The sequence below is a fragment of the Brachycentrus maculatus genome, unplaced genomic scaffold (genome assembly GCF_059751285.1).
Source record: "Brachycentrus maculatus isolate JH-2025_06_01 unplaced genomic scaffold, ASM5975128v1 h1tg000095l, whole genome shotgun sequence".
Lineage (NCBI taxonomy): Eukaryota > Metazoa > Arthropoda > Insecta > Trichoptera > Brachycentridae > Brachycentrus > Brachycentrus maculatus.
Window position 1 is genome coordinate 180,899 of NW_028280849.1, and position 20,954 is coordinate 201,852.

General features: G+C 32.0%; 1 protein-coding gene across 1 annotated transcript in view; it reads left to right on the top strand.

Annotated features, from left to right (window-relative positions):
* Positions 1–20,954, top strand: part of LOC148310444 (uncharacterized) — a 39,240-nt gene that overhangs the window by 445 nt on the left and 17,841 nt on the right. The window lies entirely within an intron of this gene.

The window sequence follows — 20,954 nt, forward strand, 5'->3', positions numbered from 1 at the left end:
TATACTGTAACAAGTATTTTTCTTAAAACCTTTATTATTTATTCACCTTTATTAATCAAGAACATAAAGAGTATAATATAACGGTCTTTTAATGTGATGTTATAATTTAACAAAAAAAACTTTAATTAATTTTTATTTAATTTATATATATATATATATATATATATATATATATATATATATATACACACACATATACATATATACATATACGAGTATTTACATATATTTACCGAAAATATCTAATATGCCACTGATCCGACGGCAGACTATGTCAAGTAAGTACATATGTATATACATATACCTATAAGTGTTTACATTATACCTTATTTTTTACACATTACAATTATGCAGTATGTTATTACAAATCCTCAAACATACTGCTAATATTAAAACTAAGCTTATAAATATCGCACGTTTTAAATAAAGTCATACGTAAAAAGTAAAAACGAATAATATATAAATCCCAATGAAAATATTATGTGATTGTGTAGAATCCATGTATGAGTTTTTGTATGTTTTAATATGAAATATATTAAGTCTTACATGAATGCATATGTTTAGGATGCTAAGCGTATTTTATTATTTACATTGAATTATACGTTATAACTTATATTAACTAACACACACTATATTTTGTATAAACATTTTTAAATGAAAATTTGACATTAATCTATCAGGCAAACTATCGGTTTGAATGTTACAATTTATTGCTCGAGTATTTCTTACAATTATCCTTTTAAGATGTCCAAAATCAACCCCTTCTCAAGGCAACACACATCCGGCGTTGCTGGTTTTATACATCCTGCCCAGTACTAAAACCTCCCTTGCAATAAGTACTGTTTGAATCAACAGGCGGACAAATTTCTGAAAGGGTTGTCAAGTGACACAAAGAGATGTGACGAATCTTTGTGGTCAAAATAACAATTGTTATTATGCTATTCGCTTTTACTATAGAGGTAGAAATATATACGAGTACCTACTGGGATGAAAAATGTATATTCATAAGACTTCTCTACTTGATGGAGAAAATGTTCTCTGTAAGAATGAAAAATATTCCATTAACATACGAGATGAAAAATAACAAAGAATATGTAATTTAAGAGACTTCAAATGAAATCAGATTGTTTTGTTTATGGATCCAAAAGTTTAGATTGTATTTTTACTAATTTCATTACCTTTATTCGATTTAACTAATAAACAAGTAATTATAACTCTATTTTTCCGTAAATTTATAATTTAAAAAAAATACACAGTGAATGAAATAAAACACCAATGTAGCGGTGCGCACAGAGTTTTTAGTTAGAGTCTTCTTCTTGGCTCCATCCTAACTTGTCTTTGTAGACTGTTAGGGCTAGCCCTCATCAACATCAGATTGTATATTCTTCTGTAATGTATTATTTCTGCAGCATCCATGAATTGTTTGGTCTTCCTCTAGATGTCTTTCGAGGAAGATCCATGGCGATTGCCTGGTTCACAGTATGATCAGGTTCTCTGCGGATATTATCTCAATTTTTTAGTTAGTGTAAGCAGTAGGAAAAGAGGTATTTTAATTGTTTTTTTAAAGCTACATACATTCCACAGAGTGTTAAAAAATCTAATAATATACGACTATGTTTTGTCCCTAAGAAATAACTGAGAAAATGTGTATTTTTTATTTAGTTAAATATATATTTTCTACATAATCACTTAATTAGGAAAGCACTGCTTTTATTCATATATAGGACGCACGTCACTGCAATTCATTACCTTACCTTTATTTAAATTTTAAATCCCGAAAACCAGTTAATATTATATATTTACTGTGAACATGTGTATGAAATTTTCAACACAATAAAAAATTAATATCTGAAAATACACATAAATCCGGTACCTACATTTATTTACTTAAAAATGACTATCAATTACGTTAAATATCATTTTCATACTTGTTTTTCTATCAATCAATATTTTGATCTCAGGTTTAGACCGTTCCTGAGGTGTTGCCAATCAATGAAATCCCTACGCCAAACCCCTCTGTAGCGCGACAGAAAAGGATTGGTTACAAATAATTTCAGCACAATGAATTCATTCACAAATTTTGGCAAAGGGATGTTTTTAAATAGGGTATTTAGGATAGGGGTGACAATACACGACGATTAGCAACACACTAGGTTCGATTTTCGTTTCATATATCTATACCACCCGTAAGCAGTAAGCACCCACACAAATGCGTAGTATTACATTTACGAAAATAATTTGTATATTTGATTTTTTTCGATGATTCAAATAATTAAAAAAAATGAGCTTGTCCAAATCTTTAAACATAAATACTATGACAAATTGTAATCAAGGTATTGAGGATGTGAAGTTTTGTGAACCAGAGTATGACAAATTGTAATACCTGTGAAATACTCCTTTCTTTAAATATATTTAATATCAATATTAAAGAACTTTGCCATACAATAAATAAAAAATATCAATTGAATGTAAAAATATTTAGCGAAACAAAAAAATTATTACAATAAGATCAAAGTTTAAAGAATAAATCAAATGAAAGGAAAATGACCACTAAACGATAACCTTTTCGTCAAAAATAGCTGAGAAAAATATTTGGATAATAACTATGGTGCTTTTTAAAATATGTTTCAATAAATCGGTAAAACATAGTAAAATTATTAATTCTAGTACATTTTTTTATTTCTTGGCATTCCCATGACAAAGTGTGAATTGACGGGTCGTTAGGAATCGTTTAAGGGATTATCCACTGTTATTGTGCAGAATCCGGACGCTGTAAATACTTGATTGTGGGCGTAACATCCCCCCAAAATCCACGTACTCGCAGTCAGCTCGCCGTGACGTTCGATAACAACAATTTTATAAATATAAAAATCTCTGTGTTTTAATATATTTTTGTTTTTTTTCTTCTTCTAAAGTTTGACTTACAATTATCGTCAACTTAAATAATAAACAGTGAATTTCAAAATTATACGGGATCGATCACTTTTAATATGTCGATTTTAGTCGTGAAGGTAACTTATTACTTTAAAAGGTTTGAAAGTTTTCAGAATATAATAACTGTCTTACCTACAAAAGTATGTATATTTTTTTCGTTTCATGGCATTCATACCAATTAGGCATTTCATAAAAATATCATTTATTATGCAAAATAATAGAATAGACGGGTAATTTTTTTTAAATTACTAATTACTGCTTTAAAAAAGTATATTTAAATGAGTTTTTCTCGGTACGGAAAACCCAGTAAGAATACGTTATTTAAAAATTGAAATTGTAAATAACATCATAATCTAACATATGTATTTGATGAAAATATTTATATTTTAATTAATTGAAGTGAAATTTTGAACAAATTACTTTTCATATCCTAAATTGATTCGGTATTCACTTTGTGTTAACATATATCCATTTTGAATTAAAGTTATACTTGATAAATACCACTGTTTCTTAAAGTATTTTAATGCATTTCTCGTAGCATGTATTTTAATGCATTTCGCATCATTTTCAAACACCGTATAATTCAATTTGAGCTTAAATTAAAGATTTTCTTCAATTATGAAAACACACTTTTAATCAATTTATTTATTTATAATAAAACCTTCCTCCTTTACCTCACTTTAGATTAAAATCAAATAATAAGAAGTGTGAAATACAAAAATAAGGCTTATTTTCACAACAAATAGGGCATTGTCCGAAGCAACAATGGACGAATTCTGTTACGGAATATCTGCGAGAAGACATTATTGCTACCATTTCATTATTAATACAAAACTTTTACCTCCCTATTATTCGTACACCTATGTCAAATCTTCAGCTCTGTATAGACATTGTGATGTACGGGCGACGTTTCGTCTTGTCAAACCCTCCATATTGGAGGACTCTTCAAATTTTGTAAAAATATTGTCAATTATAAATACTTGTGAATTCTGTAGAATTTTGCCAAGTACAGCAGATGGATAAACATGACGAAATTTAATATATTTGTGGCAATACATGTGATTTTCCGTGATATTGGAAAAATATTACCAAATGTCTACAAGTTTAGAACGAGGCGAGGATCAACCCTTTCCTTTTTATATTAAATCACACCTCCAATTTATGGCAATGAGTATGGAAAATTTTGAGTGAAACAAATGTGTAAATGATGGAGAAAAAGAAAAAGAAAACGCCACGAAACAGTTTTTGTATAACATTAAATTTCTCAACGAACTTTATATTCTCATTAATTGATTCGGCAGCCACTTAGTGGTAATATTTATCGATTTTTAGTTAAAATTTTACATTATAAATGCTATTTTTTCTTGTTTACCATACAGTGATATATTTCTTTACATTTCAGCACCATTACCAAACACTTTATATGCTGAATTCATCGAAACACGTTTCACGATAGATTTAGAGAAATAGGCAAATATACCAAGTCAAATTTGAATAAAAAAATGAATTATATGTGCCAAAAAAATATGCCTTTTTAGTTTCAAAACGATCGAAAATGTCTTAAAACGTCCAAAGCGTGTTTTCCAACACAGAAAATGAAGAGGGTGCTTTCGGATCAATTATATATTTCAAATTAATCTATTACTGGCAAATTACGAGTGTATTTTGTTATGTACTGGTGTAATTATACTTGTGTCTCAAGGTTTAAAGAAATTGGGCCCAGACAATTACAGTGGCAGCTCGCTAATCCGAACGTTAATCGGTAAAAGGTATCGTTCGGATTACTGAGTGTTTTGAAAAAAATGAGAGAGAAAAAAAAATTGTTAAAAAATATTACAACATTTTGAGGGTGTCAAAATACTCTTTCACAAAATCTGGATTATCTCCAATAAAAGGAGTTATTTTCATATTTTTTTGGCATCTCATCAAAGATGAAGAAGAATATCGTCAGCTCCGTAAATGCCCAGACTTCCATATTCTTCTTCATCTTTGATGAGATGTCAAAAAATGATATAAGAAATATTCTTTTTCTTTTTAATTTAGGTAGGTAAAGAATGAAAAAATCGGATATTTTATTTTTAATTAACGAACCTAACTAATGCTCAAGGGCTAAATTACGCATTCGCCTAAAGACCCTCAATTTCTCAGTGTTCTGGACGACTTCTTCAGCCCAGTTGATAGCTATGTTGAAAGCTTATAGAAGGTGGAACTTTTAAAATTAGCATCAGCAGTTCGCCGTCATCAGAAAACCATACATAGGCGTAGATAATGTATTATTTTTTGTTATCTCATCAAAGATGAAGAAGAATATGGAAGTCTGGGCATTTACATCTCACCAATAGATGTCTCTAGTGAAGTTCTTGTGATTCAAGAACAATGTTTCAAAATTGGTTCATATATATAGAACTTCCAAGAATTAGTAGTGTGGTTGTCAATAATGGGTAGAATTGGTGAATGTTACACGTGTGTAAAGTGATATCTTAAACCAGCCTATGACGGTCGTCAGCCCCGTAAATGCCCAGACTTCCATATTCTTCCTCACCTTTGATGAGATGTAAAAAAATAATATGAAAATATATCCTGTAATTTGAGATAATCTAAATTTCATGAACACGTATTTGGACACACCAAAATGTTGTAAATCTCATTTATTCAAACTGAGATACAATTAATATAATCAAAAATTTTCAAAGAAGTCAAAATAACTTTATTTTATGAACAAGTATTTGGACACACTCAAAATGTTGTTGATAATGTACTCAAAAAATGTTCTTTCACCATTACATACATTTTTATGTTTCCATAATTTATATGATTAAATTTCCTTGAGAAATGTAAGAAGTTGTAAGCATTAGTCGTGTAGCCTCGACACGGAATGACAGTAGGCAGTGGGTCGACAGTCGACAGTCGACAGGCATGTCATCGTGAAATATTCTTTCTGCGTGGTTCGTGTTCGGTGAAACAATAAAAATAATGGGCACCGCGAGTTGGTGGGGCGTGCCGGGCCGCGCCGAGTCGCGCCGAGTCGCGCTGGGGGGAGCTGAGGAGACCCAGCCAGCCGCACGACCCAGGTGCTCAGGCTCCCAGACTTTTGGACAATCTACTGTTACTAGTATAGCTCCGAAACTTCACCCGTGCTAGCGTGGAATTTCAACTTTTACATGTTTTGAATATTTAAAGCATCAACTTTGTGGATCATATTGATACTGTGTTTTTGATCCACTCACATTTTTATTAACAACCAACTAGTTTCGGCAACAACCTGTTGCCCTCTTCAGGGTTTAATTGATGACTAAACATATATTTGTATAGTCTTACAGTATATAATTTTCATTCATCATTTTCTTTTGCAAAATTCGCCTTCGCAAAAACGTTGTTTTCGTAAGTTGGTTACGAATGACGTCACAGAAACGAATCCACACTACTACTATTACAGCTCTATAAAGCAGATACACAAAGGGATACGCCCCATAACACGACCGATGACGTAAAGTTTTATGACGTATAGCGGTGTCCGTTTTTCGCTTTATTCAAGTATCTAAAATTTAAACCTTACTATCTCCCTTACTTCTCTACAGATTTTAATTAGAACATTACCGACAGTCTTGTTATTTTTCATGTTAATTTATTAGCCAATAATAACACATCATGAGATTGATCCATTATTAGGGGTGAATATCTTTGGCAGAGGTTACAGGTTGCCCAATGCTTAATATATTATATGTGATTTTGGAATCCTTTGGCACAAATATTCCTTCTGAGATTTACTTGCGGAGTTATAGTATTCATGACTTAAATTCAACAATTTTTATATATCTGTATAGGAGCAGTGTGCCTAGTGCCTAGCTTTCCATAACATTATGTAGATTCTAGTCCTTCTAGGTTTCGCGAGTAATTGGTTAGAAACCAAAACGATATCATGCTCGGTGGGGTACAAGCTAAATAAAGTATTATTTTTACAGAATTTTACAAACTAATTTCCTATAAGTTGAGATTTATCATTACTATTTAAGAGTTCAGATACTGCATTATTTTGTATTAGAAATACGTAATTGGGAATTCTATACTGCAACCAATGATACCAAAAAAACAATCGATTTATGTTGTTTTAATACTGCACTTCTCTTTATGACGGCAGTATAGATGTCTCGAGATCATCTTATTTTATGCGAACGGAATACGGAAATTCATGGTCATTTTTAGGGCTTACAACCTGTCATCAGCTAACTTAAGTAATCACTTTGTACGCACTGTAATATTTATAATTCTAACCGGGCTTTTAAACACGCATACTAATTTTCATTTGTTTTATTTCTTGGCTTTTTGTAATATCAATTCTACCTCGAAAATTTTAAGTTATGTTTTCTTCAAATTGCGTAACTTCAAGTAACTAAAAAGTTTACACGGATCATGTAACACCGCATAAAATGTTTTCAATTAAATATACGACTTCCAATATCTTAAAACTGAAGAAACAAAAAATCTTCAAAATATAATACACATTAAATTTTACGTCTGAATTTTTTTAAGCTTTGTAAACACAAGGAAACACTTTTTTGTATTAATCGATTTTGATTCATTTTCTTCTGATTAATATTATTTTTAATATTTTTTAAAATAGATTCAGCAATCACTTTGTGGTAATATATGTAAGTATATCCATTTTTAATTTTGGTTATACTTGGCAAATACCACTTTTTATTAAAATCTATTGTGAAACTTGAAAATGATGCATTCCGCATCTTTTCCAAGTTTCAAGTCATACGGTGTTTGAAAATTATGCGGAATGCATTGAAATACGTGTCACAATAGATTTTAATAAATAGTGGTGTTTATTAAGTAAAACTTACAACATTTTGAGTGTGTCCAAATACTTGCTCACAAAATCTGGATTATCTCCAATCACGGGAGTTATTTTCATTTTTTTCCAATTGTAATTGGAGGTAATCCAGATTTTGTGAACAAGTATTTGGATACACAAATAAATTATCTGGTCAAATTATAAGCTTAAATAATAAAAACGAAAATGATATTTTCTGGCGTTTCTCACATGTGTGATTATAATCCAGGTTTCAGACCTCACATACAATTAAAAAGCTTCTTTTCATCTCACCAATAGATGTCTCTAGTGAAGTTCTAGTGATTCAAAAACAATGTTTCAAAATTGGCTCATATATTAATATAGAACTTCCGAGAATTTTAGTAGTGTGGTTGTCAATAATGGGTAGAATTGGTGAATGTTACACGTGTGTAAAGTGATCACATAAACCAGACTTCCATATTCTTCTTCATCTTTGATGAGATGTCAAAAAATGAGTAAAACTTAAATTAAAAATATTTTTAATATTAATAAAGTGGAGTGCACATCCTTATTCAGTATTGTGGAAGCTTCTGGATTAGAGTTTGGATGTTCTGGTATCATCACTCCAGTTCACGACTCTCTCGAGTTGAACAATTCTTCGTCCTTTATGGCTCTTTGTCACGAAAGCTCTACGCTTCGTAAACTGAAGCTCGGCATTTGGCTAATGCCACCACGGAATTTCTTTTCACATTAACTTTCTGACAACAAATTGGTATGTAACCTTTGAATTAAATAATCGAAATGTAAATTAAATAAACTTTATAAAATAAAACAACTTTGTTTTAACCTTTTTTTATTGATACACTTTTTCCAACCGGTTTCGACAAGAACCTTGTGATCATCCGGGTTTATGTACTATTTCTAAAACATTGAAATACTCATAGTTAGGTTATATTTAATGACCCTTCCCTTACGATGCCAAAAATTTCCACGCACTCCGTATACCATATGAAAATGTGATTTTAAAAAAATGTGATTTAAAAAACAGGAAAAAAACTCATAAATGTTGCATTTATTGAGTTTCTGCTAAAAAAAGCTTCTTTTCATCTCACTAATAGATGTCTCTAGTGAAGTTCTAGTGATTCAAGAACACTGTTTCAAAATGGGTTAATATATATAGAATTTCTAAGAATTTGAGTAGTGTGGTTGTAAATAATGGGTAGAATTGGTGAACGTTACACGTGTATAAAGTTATCATATGAACCAGCCTACGACGGTCGTCAGCCCCGTAAATGTCCAGACTTCCATATTCTTCTTCATCTTTGATGAGATGTCAAAAAGTAATTGGTAATATGTAATTTTAATATTAAAGGAATAATTTTCATCAACTACCAGCAAATACTTTTTTATTAGGCTGATACTAAATATTTTTTAACTGTTTGCAGCCCTTCCCTGTTATTTTCTTATCCCAATTATTATGACAAAGGTTAATGCTTTGTTTACTATAGTGTTTAAGTAGATTATAAAACTTCCTAATTATACCGCAGTCTGAGAATCCAGTAAGTTGGAGTAGACACCTTTTAATGGGAATTAGGCATTGAAAACAAAACTTTAAATGTAAAATTACTTCTAATCATAGTACCAGTAGCAATACTAACTTTTCTATGGCTTTTTCAAACAAATACAATCTAAACTTTAATTATTATTTTGTCAGTTACCGTTCTACAGAAATCTCAAAATGTATGATTATAAAATATGTGATTGGTAAAAATATTTTCACAATTTATTTTATGCTCCTGTACAAATAATGTGTTCATTGGCCGGCTTATAAAAGTAATGTCTAACTAATAACAAATATTATTTTTGACATCTCAACATAGATAAAGAAGAATATGTAAGTCTGGGCATTTATGCCCCTCACGATCGTCACAGGCTGGTTTAAGTGATCATTTTACAACGTGTAACATTCACCAATTCTACCCATGATTGACAACCACACTACTCAAGTGATACGATGAAAGAAGCTTTTAATTGAGCAGAAACTCTTTCATTTGTATGTGAGGTCCTTCATAATGTTTTCAAATTACTATTAAAAATTCATAAAGAAATGCCATTGGGCTGTATTTTTTCACGTTTTACCGTGAATGTAGATTGTTCAGTAGCGTGATAGATATTCCTAATTCACCCTTAGGGTCGAAGTAGGAGCCTTTTTGTGAGTCGTCTTGAAATTGTACTAGAATGGAACAGCAAACAGTTTTTGGGTACTGTTGAGAGTGGTAAAATAATAATAATGCCTAATATTTTAGTGGAGGATCACGAATGTGGCACTGCCCGGTACCAGAACAGGTAGGTACCCACCTAACTGTACGGGTAGATGGTAGCGTACGAGGGTAGGTGGCCAACATTATAAAATTACGATCGTGGCAGATTATTGCAATAAGATTTAGAATATATTCGACAATACTTTCTGTTTTTTTTTACAAAAATATTAGAAATGTGGGTATTTAACTACTTACCGAGATTTTGGTCAAGCTTCATGGTGTAAATTGTACTTTGCTTTGAAAATTTCATATAACAAAAAAAACAAGAAAAATTCAGTATTTTTTTCGTCTTTATTTTAATCTTACATTGAATTAAATCAATAATTATAAGCACTGAGATACTAAAAGAAAATACATTAAAAAAATACTATTCGGAATCTGAAGATCAATATTCGTTTTCCGAATCATCTCCTCCACTATCTTCATCCGTAGGATGAAAATTCAGTGCCTGATAATAATAAAAAATGATTCAATTTTTTTTATTTGTTTACAACATTTTGAGTTTGTCCAAATACTTGTTTACAAAATATCTCCAATTGCAGGAGTCATTTTCATATTATTTTTTTGACATCTCATCAAAGATGAAGAAGGATATGGAAGTTTCAAAATTGGTTCATATATATATATATAGAACTTCCAAGAATTTGAGTTGTGTGGTTGTCAATAATGAATAGAATTGATGAATCTTACACGTGTGTAAAGTGATCACTTAAACCGGCCTATGACGGTCGTCAGCCCCGTAAATTCCCAGACTTCCATATCCTTCTTCATCTTTGATGAGATGACAAAAAAAATAATTAATTTGTGGTCGAAATTCCATAATGAGGTCCAAAAGTATTTTATTCAAATAATTACATCCCTACACAGTATTTGTAATACTAATAAATAAAATCATAAAAATATAAATACACATGTTGATGAATGGAGGATAACACCTTGACCAGTTGTTCAACATTGAACAATACTCAATCAGAGGTTATTTAGTGAATCATCTGCTTTGACTTATTGCCGAAAGCTCGGTATACGTAGGTCCCTGCTCCCAGAACACCGTACCTCTTCCCTTCGGGAGAAACTAATCACGGTATATTTATCGAGAAACGATTAGTTAGTAGGGGTGATTATTGGGCGCGCGCTCGCACACCTGGTTATAAACTTCAGGGTTGCCAAATGAACAAAATTTAAATAAAAATAAATCAAATACTTCTCTTATTTTCTTTAAAAAATCGTTAGTCATTTTTCTAATTCTTTTTCGCCTAAGTCCTCATTACGGGGGGTTGTAACCCTTGTTGAGGCCATGACTCTTCTCCAGTTGACCCTTGACTGCGCTGCACGTAGTGCTCCAACCACCGAGGTGCCTGCTGCTGCCTTAATTTGATCGGTCCATCGTGTGGCGATCTTCCTCTCCCTCTCTTACCCTCCAGGCTACCAGTCAAAACCAGTCGATACAGTTTTCCACATATTTTTTTACGTTCAGGGCGACACAAGAATGTTTTGATATATGTTCGTACCAAATATCAATATAAAATAACAACAACCAAAATATGTCAAAATTAATACTTCAACCGACTTTTAAAAATATCCAAATACTCTATCCCCTAAGCATATTGTTTTGTTAACAAATTAGATTTTTTAAATAATGACAGGAAAAAGTCATAAAACTATAAAATAAATGAAATGTTACTCTTTTAATGATTTTCCACATATTCGCTTGAGGAAGCTCATTTCAATAGCGTTCACTCTGCTTTCATCCTTCCTCTGCCAGTTGCAAAAACATTGTAGTAGATATATATATTTTTTTAATTATTGATTTATCAAATTTCAAAGCCGTTACAAAAATTGCTTTGCATGCCCCTACGTCACCCCTTAACAGGGATGAGTTTAATGATTCGTTTGCCCTTTGGGGTATCACTTTCCCCTTCATTACAAATATGGATTGGTAATTTTGAATATCTTTTGCCCACTTTGAACTGAATATGAGGTATTGTTTAAAAAAATCTAATCCCTATCTTTACGCCCAAAATGGTGCATAGGTCACTCTCTCTCGCTCTCACTCTCTATCGTACCGAAGCAGTTTTATATTGATTGTAATTTATACGAAGGTGGAATGATCGGTCCTGAGATTCAGGTACATGTCTATAGTAATTTATAGAAATAAAAGCGTAAATGTTAGTTTGTTCAAAACGTCGAATCTTCTAAAGTTATTCTCTGATAAATTTGATTTTTTACACAGAGCTGCATTTGAATATTCGATTTTTTTTGTTTATATACCTACGGCAGATGTTTTTACCAGTGACAGCGAAAAATATGTTTTTTTTTAACAATACCCTTTTTGACTGCAATGGCAGCTCCATCTTTTAAAAGTAATAGCAAAAAACTCAATATCAAATATTGAGAATGACATAAAGCGTATATCTTGGTAATTTTCTAATTGAATTTTAATGTATAGGGTGTTTCAGATTGTTTTTCGTTTTTGAAACTTAAAAATAAAACACCAGAATTCGTTCAAATTTGTTATAATTAATTTTAAATTAAAGAGAAGATTTTAAGTTTTTACCTTTTAAAAATAACCGTTTATAAGTGCGCACGATCCACTTCTTCACACTCATTTAGCCTGACACTAGAATTTTCAATCACTCGCTGGATCATAGCTCGTGGAATAGCGTTAATTTCGTCGGTGATTCTTTAAATGCGAATTTAATCAAGCTTTGGATGCGCAAGTTTGAAGAAACTGGGAACAAACTGGTTTGTTCCCAGTTTCTGGTTTGAAGAAAAGCGAAAAACAATCGGGAAAACCCTGTTTAACCGCAGTCATTGTGAAATTAAACATTTCGGAAAATTATGTTTTCTCTTTTTTTTCATTTATCCATACTAAGATTATTATTTCCTCTTGATAATATGTACGAGTATTACTTACCTAACACATATATTGTACTTCTTCTGCTCAAGTCATTAACACCAAGTTTCCAACTGTACCAACATCCTGCTTCAGTTCCCATGGCATAAACTTTTACATCTTCTTTATTCTACCCATAAACTAGAACACAGGTAGAACGCTACAAGTTTACATGATTCTAGCAACACTTGCGACAAGCAGTGTATTCCTTAGTTCTGAGAAAATATTAGGATTTTCCAAGACAGGATGAAGGATCTAGAATGTTCTTTATCTCTTCATTAACCTGCTGACAATCATATATCTAAAATACAAACATTTGTCCCTAATCCCTTCCCTTTGTTTGTATTTTAAGGTGGGTAAGACAGAAAAAATGTTAAGTCCTCTTGTTACGTCCTCCACGTGAAATTTTAATAATTTAATAATTGTCACACATTACCTGTATGTTTATATTAATAAAACATAAATAATATTTAAAACACTGATGACCTATTTATACAGCGCCATTTTCCTGAAAAATTACTTCAGTAATATTTCAGTATTTTTCTGTAACTCAAAAACTTTTTAAGTAATGAGATTCGTACCCAAGACCTGTTAAACCCCGGTTTTTATTTTTATTTGAAAAATAGTATAAATAAATCTTTATGAAAAACTGCTTTGAAACCGGTCTAGATATAGTATATATATATATATATATATATATATATATACATATATATATATATATATATATATATATATATATATATATATATATATATATATATATATATATATATATATATATATATATATATTATATATATAAATATATATATATATATATATATATATATATATATATATATATATATAATAACCATATCCGCTCCCTAGGTGGAGCATATGGAGTCCACAAACTGTCTCCAGGCTTTTCTGTCGGCTGCCAGCTCCCTTGCATCCTCCCAAGTCAGATCCGCGTCGCGAAGTTCTGACGAGAACTGCCGACGAATTGTCAGCAATGGTCGTCCTGGGCGGCGCGAACCTGATGCCTTGTAAAAGAGGCAAGCTTGATTAAGGCTCTCAGGAGGCATGCGGAGTACGTGGCCAAGCCAACTGAATCGCCTTTTTTTGACGACAGTTGTGACCAAGATTTGCTGCGTCCTACGCCTTATCTCTTCATTCCTCACAAAGTCAAACCACCGCACGCCTAAGATTCTCCGCAAACACCTGTTCTCAAAGCTTAGTACACGGCTGCTTTGGGCCCTTGTAAGGTGCCATGTTTCACAGCCGTATAAGAGAACAGGAGCAATGCAGGCATTGTATAGGCGGCATTTGGTTTTCACCGAGTATAAATCCGATCTCCAGACAGCCTTCATACTGTTGAATGCGGACCCAGCGAGTCCTAATCGCACTCCCAGTTCCTTTTGAAGGCTGCCATTTTCAGTCGCGTACACTCCCAAGTACTTGAAACTCTCGACCCTTTCGATGCGCTGGTTACTCAACGTCAAGGGTTGTTGGGCATCTAGGCATGAGCTGTTGCACAACACATGGGTTTTTGCAACATTTATTGTAAGCCCCATGTGCGTAGAGTACCTATTTACCCTGTCGACGATCAATTGAAGACCCTCGATGGAGTCATCAATTAAAACAGCATCATCTGCGTACTCTAGGTCGCAGAGTTTCCGGGAGGGGGAGATGGATATACCTCGGTCAGATGGTAATGACTTTCGAAGAATGAAATCCATGAGGATGATGAAGAGAAACGGTGCAAGGACGCAGCCTTGTCTGACTCCGGTAGAGACCCCAAACCAATCCGTGACAACATCGTCAACTCTCATTCGGCATTCACTATTGAGGTGAAGGGACTTAATTAGCTCCACTAATTTCGCAGGCACCCCATAAGCTTCCAGTACTTTCCAGAGTGTGGGCCTGTGCGGACTATCAAACGCTTTCTCATAGTCTACAAAACACATCGCCAGAGAACTGTTAAATTCCTGGCTCTGCTGTAGAATGTGACGAATATTATGGATTTGATCCGCACAGGACCTGCCAGGCAGAAACCCTGCCTGGTTTTCTCTGAGCACCTGCATAATGGGGGCTCGGATTCTCTGCAAGATTACGTGGGCAAGCACCTTCCCAGGTACGCTGAGTAGCGTAATGCCGCGGTAGTTGTCACAGTTGAGTGGATCACCCTTCTTATGTAACACGGTAATCTCCCCATTTACCCAGTCTCTAGGGCATCGCTCTTCTTCCCACACACTGGACATTAATTGGTGTAAAGGGCCAATAATGCCAGTAACGCTGCATTTCAAGAATTCCGGGTGGATACCATCAACACCAGGGGCAGTCCCATTTTTCAATTTCGACACGGCAGCTATAATTTCTGCCTGATGAGCGCAGTCCTAATACCACAGCCGGGTCGGGGGGTGCCAGAGAAGCCGGTGTCCGAGGCATTTCGTGGACTTATCGTAATCAAAGGGTTTAGGGAGGCAGAGTGATTGGCCCAGCGCTCCCGAGGCCTGAGGTCCGAGGACCCCTCAACAGGTCGGCTCAACCTTGTTTCCCGCTTTGTCTGGCCTCTCTTCACCAACCTGCTTGGCATGGGAGACCCTTCTGGTAGTTAGACTACCGCCATAGCCTGGTGAATCACTGAGGCACGCAAGCCCCCTCACCGCGACAAGGTGGGGATCAAGAGGGAGTATATATATATATATATATATATATATATATATATATATATATATATATATATATATATATATATATATATATATATATATATATATATTTATATATATATATATATATATATATATATATATATATATATATATATATATATACATACATATGTATATATATATGTATATATATATATATATATATATATATATATATATATATATATATATATATATATATATATATATATATATATATATATATATATATATATTTATATATATATATATATATATATATATATATATATATATATATATATATATATATATATATATATATATATATTTATAAATATATATATATATATATATATATATATATATATATATATATATATATATATATATATATATATATATATATAGAGTATAAACTCGTTATAAGGTTATAACAGGCCAAACGGTGATTTTTTTTTGGACATTTAATGTTGCAGTGTACGTACTTAAAAAATACATAAAAACTTCTTAAACTATTGAAATCTAATAAAAATTGATTTTTTTTCTGAAAACTAATAAGTATTATCGTATATTGTACTCCTAAATATTAATTGTCATTTTTTCGTTTTATGCAAATTTTTATATTGAAATATTAAGTATGTTTCGAAGCTAAAATAAGGTATGTAGATACAAAATATAATCATATAAAGTTCACTTTTATAAAATTAATAAAAGTTAATATCCAGGTTCCTACTATAAAGATTTGCTTTTTAATTCACAAACGTATTCAAACAACACCTCACTACAATTTATAATGAAAATTAACGCTAGGTATCCCAAAATTACTTAAGATTTGTTTAAATCCTTGTATCCACACACCTGGGAAATGTCCTCGGCAAGGATTTCCCACACTTTTAAGGGATTATTACGGCCATTATCCTGTTGGGTTGTAAAACAAATATTTTTATTGAAGGACATTGTTGTTAAGGACCTACCTTTCTCGGGTCTTTGGGAAAATACTTAAATTAAGGTCGGTAGTATATCAGCAACCTCATTCAAAATTTCTCACATTAAATACTCATTAAAACACAAAAAGTAATACTACCAATTGTTACCTATTACCACAATTAAGTGTGTAAATTAGCAAAACAATGCTCAAACTAGTAAAAAGCTATAATTAGAAAAGATAAACTTAAAATTTTTTTTCAAGGACCAATTAAATCATGCAATTTGAAATAGCATTCTTACGATTTATTTATTTCTTTTTGGACAATTTGTGTAACGCCTTAAATGAGAAATCACTTTAAGGGCGCTTTTTAATTGACAGTAATTTAAACAGTCATAACGACTTGAGGAAATAAATATTTAAGCTAACTAACTAACCAACACGCCACACCACTCTGTCTTTGCAAACATTATTCGCCTCTTCCACGTTCATGTATCTCCTCATACATACCCGCCGATTGTTACGACTCCTAACCTGACCACTTTCAATTATTTGGCATACCTGATCGTGCCACGTTTTTCTCGGTCTTCCTCTGCTCTTTTTTCCACTTACATTCGCATCGTAAATTTGTTTTACCGTTCTTTCCTCACTCATTTGTTCTACATATCCAAACCATCTCAACACACCATAAATATTCTCAACATGAATATTTACACTACAATATATATAATTGTAGTGTAAATATTCATATATATATATATATATATATATATATATATATATATATATATATATATATATATATATATGTATATATATATATATATATATGTATATATATATATATATATATATATATATATATATATATATATATATATATATATATATATATATATATATGTATATATATATATATATATATATATATATATATATATATATATATTTATATATAAATATATGCATATATATATATATATATATATATATATATATATATATATATATATATATATATATATATATATATATATATAAATATATGCATATATATATATATATATATATATATATATATATATATATATATATATATATATATAAATATATGTATATATATATATATATATATATATATATATATATATATATATATATATATATATATATATATATATATATATATATATATATATATATACATGCTTAGTAAAATAATAATAGACAGCTACCGCACGATGTATCAGTTGGTACCACAAAGAAAATAAATTAGAAGTAAAAGTATCAAAGGTAAGTCGAGAAGCTGTGTGAACTAAGTGCGAAATGTGTTTAAATATGTGGTAATGCATCGGTCGTATTTTTGTGATTTCCATAATTTACATATTTTAATTTTATTAAAACTATTTTATTCTCTAAAAAAATATTGAATAACATAAAAAAATATGAAAAAATATTAAAACAGTTTATTTCCAACATCGCCAATTCAAAAATCAGATTAAATTCGGTTTTGCCTAGAATTTCTCTCTTAAGAATCACATGTCATGTACCTTTGAATTTGTTAAAAGTAATTCGCAAAACCTGTACATAAATCTTTCTTGAATTAATTTTGCAATCGGCAGGAATCTAACCCGTGACGCTAATTTTAATTTAACTGCGCCTGCCAAGGAGTAAACCACTTACATTTTTGGTGTTGCATAAGCTGCAGCTTGTTTTCAGAGTCACGTAGACACTAGGTAAAAAATAACCCTTTATAGGCGCATTAAAAGTTACAGTAAAATTCATTGAAAATATTGTTTTAAATAATGAGTCGACATATTTACTCGTTAAATATGTCGACTCTGTGTCTGCATCTGTTTTTCTATAATATGTCCGTACTAGCATTAGCATGTAAAGAGAAAATTAAATTTATAATTCTCTTCCTTCTATAAAGGAACTCGTATATTTTAAACTTATTTGTGCCATATTTAAAGTGTGGTTGAAAATACTCCAGTATTCTAGTGGCTCCCGGTTTAGTTCTAATTAACCTTCAACAGTTACTAACCGCTAGTAATGCGTGTTCTAACTGAACTCAACATATGAGAGCATTTCCATGTTATACCGTGATAACAATCAACAATCTCATCGCTACAATGCTTAAAGCTAGTGCAATCACGAGCTAAAAAATCACTCAAAGCTCCGACCGTTTAGAACCTGACTCTCGACGGTCATACTACCCACTCCCGGTCGCTTGTTCTACTCGCAGTCACATTCTAAAGATTCACTTAGCACTTTTTTTGTGAATCGATATGAAAAGGTGAGAGCGATGATTCCGATTGGTCCTCGTCGGATCCGCCCACCGCTCGGCGCCTCGCCATTGGTTGAGTGCACCCTTGGCAGTAAGAGGGTGGTGGATGAGAGCCTTTCACGAGAGGTGGGGGCGAGCCGACTAGGGTTGATGCCTCGATGGGCACTCGACCGACTGTTGTTCAGTGAAGAAGCGACCACTGCGCTACCGAGTCGAGTGTCTCAAGAGTGACCGGAGTGTGCAATCGGGATTACGCGTGTAATTCAACACACAGATTACTATCAAAACATTACTATATAAAAATCAGTGCCTAAAACTTACGAAAAAAATAATTGCTCAAAAACTTCTTTTGTTGGTAAAATTGTGAAAAAAAAACTATTTTTTCCCAAGAATATAAATCACAGTGAAGTAAAGTTTTTTTATTAAATTATTTTAGGCAGATTCAATTTTTGGTTTATCTATAAAATAATTCATAAATTATTTATAGACGGTAAAGTATTGTATTTGAAGCAGTTTAAACTTTTTTTAAACTTTGACAATTCGATAACATTCGTGTGGTGTAAAGACAGTTTGATTCCCACCGATGACTGGTTTGATGACAAATTGAGGATCTGTCAGCCAGAATGATTGGCAAGTCGGCTGAGCGCTGGGTGGGCGCGGGGCACGAGCAGGAGCTGCTGGAGAGGCTGTTCGGGCTGGGGGCTCCGCCCTTCCCGCTGGGCTGGCCCCCCGCCCTGCTGCCGCCCTGGCCGAGGCTCCTCTATCCGTCCTTAGCAACTCCTTTACCTGGGTAAATATCCATAATAATAACAATAATAATAATGAAAATAAAACCCTTATCCGCACCCCAATGGTGCATAGGGCACTGCATCATATAAACGCAGTGTTATCTCGATCGTTAACACATGAAAGAAAGGTGATCAGCCCTCCGCATCCGGTACCAGTCCAAGGTAATATTGAATAAATATAAGAGTGAAAAAATCACTTTTATTTATTTGACCCCCCCTGGGAATTGAACCCGGGACCTCCAGTACGGTAGCCGAGTGTGCTGAAATAACAATATTGAGGGTGTCCAAATCCTTGTTCACAAATATTTATTTCTCCGATTAGGAGTAATTTTTTTGTATTTAAATTTTGTCAAATCAACCATATATTTAATCGCGAAATCGCACATGTGGCGACGTATGAATATTATTATAAATATGAGTTTTAAAATTTCAAGTACTGCGGCTGTCAATCATGGGTAGAATGATAAATGTTATTCGGGTAAAAATTTATCACTTAAACCACCCAATTACTGGTCGAAATCACTGTAAACACGGAGATTTTCATATTCTTCTCCATCTATGTTGAGATGTCAAAATGTATTAAAATATTTTTATAATTCCGTATTATCTAAATCTTAATTTCTATGTTGATTTCAAGTTAATATTTATGTTTTTTAGTATATTTTATATTTGAAGCACTTACTTTGTGATTTTCCATTTTATAATTAAAATGTAACTTTGTTTTAAAATCACTATAAATATTTTGTTATAATTTAATTATAATGTCTACCGGTTTCGAAGCTAACCGCTTCTTTATCAAGACTGATTAATACTTATCAGTCTTGATAAAGAAGCGGTTAGCTTCGAAACCGGTAGACATTATGATTAAGTTAAAATAAAATATTTATAGCGATTTTAAAACAAAGTTACAATTTAATTTTCATATATATGTAATAATAATTATATTATACGTGTTAAACTTAAGTCAGTTAATTTGAATGATGCAGTGTTCTATGCATCATTGGGGTGCGGATAAGGTTTTGAAGAAGTTGAAAATTAAAGGGACATAAAGGTTACAAATTTTAAGCGATATTCAATTCAACTTCAAGATTAAAGCAATATGATAAAACCCACCTAAAACTATTGCGTAATTAATTGGGTGCCTACATAAAAAACTATTCCGGTATGTATTACATACATATAAATCAAATGATTCTCAGTTATAAATTACTCATTATTATCTAAATTTGGTAATTTTTAGATTCTTAGAAACAGAATATTTTTTTCATCAATTCGACGTTAAAAATTTCCTCGTTACTTGAAATGATCGGGAAAGTTTAAAGGC